This window comes from Terrapene carolina, unplaced genomic scaffold (assembly GCF_002925995.2).
Source record: "Terrapene carolina triunguis isolate 2854851 unplaced genomic scaffold, T_m_triunguis-2.0 Scaffold638, whole genome shotgun sequence".
Classification (NCBI taxonomy): domain Eukaryota; kingdom Metazoa; phylum Chordata; order Testudines; family Emydidae; genus Terrapene; species Terrapene triunguis.
This window is the reverse complement of record NW_020664989.1, coordinates 4,504-6,248: the sequence shown is the minus strand read 5'-3', so window position 1 is coordinate 6,248 and position 1,745 is coordinate 4,504. Positions and strand designations below refer to the sequence as shown.

Sequence of the window (1,745 nt, the reverse complement as noted above, 5' to 3'; positions counted from 1 at the left end):
GGAGAGATCCAGGAGCGGGAGCTGCCTGCATGTACCAAGCACCCACTAGATTAGAAGGTGACAGACAAACACCCTTAAGACGAGGCAGCCGTCCCTGTCAAAAAAATCATCTCCCTTCTTCACTTGAGTGACAGCCTGAATCGTTCCTTCAGCTCGCAGGCTCCTCCCAAGCCTAAAACGGAAAACCATCTTGCCAGAAAGCAGCCCACTAGGACACACCATTGCTTCTTTTCCGTCCACCCAGAACCCCGCTTCTTCTTCTCCTGAGCTGCAGGTAGCCATCCCTGGGATGCCAAGAGGCAGGCACAGGATTCTACTTCCCAGCAGCCAACTGCACCTCCCCAGGCTTTGGCAGAACAAATGGTGGTGCTCTACTAACCCCACTTAGCCTCAATGATGCACTTAGCTTCTGCTGTGCCTTCCTCAGCATGACTTTCCTCTTTTGCCCCATTCCTGCTTCACTTCCTCCTTTGGCAAGTCACGCAAAGGAGGCCAGCAGGAAGAGCTAGCCTCTAGAGGCCAGCCTCCAAGGGCAGAGGAGGCCAAGCCACAAGCATTCAGAAGGCGACTAATTCCTCTAGCTTCCCCAGGCTGATGCCAAGGTACTTTGTCCACTGATGTCACCACCCTCTATTGTGCAGGGGTTGGGGTTACTTCAGTGACAGGCCAGTGGCAGAAGGAGAAGTGCCTTGTTGGACAGCAAGAGGAGCTGGGAAAAGGAAGCCAGCATGTTTCTGCCTGGTTTTGGGCTGAGGTCCTTTTGCATGTTAGGCAAACGTGATAACCACTACACTACAGAAACTCCATCACAGGGTGCTGCCCTGCCCCATACTCAAATTCCATGCACTTTGGTGGTGCTCACCCTGGCACACACCAATGGGTGAACCTGAAGAAAGTGGCAGCAGCCCTTCGATAGGTCAGCTGGAAGAGCAGAGGACTGTAGTCGGGGCTCAGGAAGTCATCCTCACATCACCCTTGTGACTCCAGCTTGAAGGGGAGCTTCTTTTTCTTCCCCTTGCTGAGAAAGAGCAAGAGAAGAAAGAAAGGTCAGGTGGCCAACTGGGTGCAGAAGCCAATGCTGTCTTTTCCCGTAGCAAAGCCTGAAATGAGGGACTTGCATTGGGTAAAGGCACTGCTGTGTTTCCAGAAAACAGCCCACCACTGCAGAAAGAGGGACAAAAGAGCATGCTGAAGCCTGGGATTGAACCAGGGACCTTTAGAGCTTCAGTCTAATGCTCTCCCAACTGAGCTACTTCAGCACCTGTAGGAGGCTTTTTTCGCCTGCTGCTTGTCACCTTGAAGCATATTCTCAATAAAACATCTCTCCAATCAACAATGGCCAATGCAAGACTGACATCGCTTGCTATTTTAGCATTTGGAAATGTCATCAACTAGTCTTTGGACCTCTCTAATGCTGTGCTTCAGTTCATGGAGGAAAGGCGAGAAAAGCGATCTCTGAACAAAAGGCTTAGGGTTAACATTTTAACGCTGTCTCTTACTGAAGCACTATTTTATACTGGCCCACCCTGTGTTGGTGACAGTTCCATTTCTAGATGTTAGTACATTTCAGTTACTGTTAAAATTAAAAGTTTCTATATGCTTAAAGGAAATGATTTTTTTATTTGCTTATATATGGCATGAATAAATACAGATTTACACATCCTATCATGAAAATTTATTGTCTTATATGATAGAGAAAATCATGCATCCAAATTGTGCATCAAAATCATGAAATGAGCTACAAG

General features: G+C 48.1%; 1 non-coding gene across 1 annotated transcript; it reads right to left on the bottom strand.

Annotated features, from left to right (window-relative positions):
* Nucleotides 1–1,186: 1,186 nt before the first annotated feature.
* Nucleotides 1,187–1,259, bottom strand: TRNAF-GAA. The gene has a single exon. It is a non-coding gene; the product is annotated as a tRNA-Phe (tRNA).
* Nucleotides 1,260–1,745: the final 486 nt, after the last annotated feature.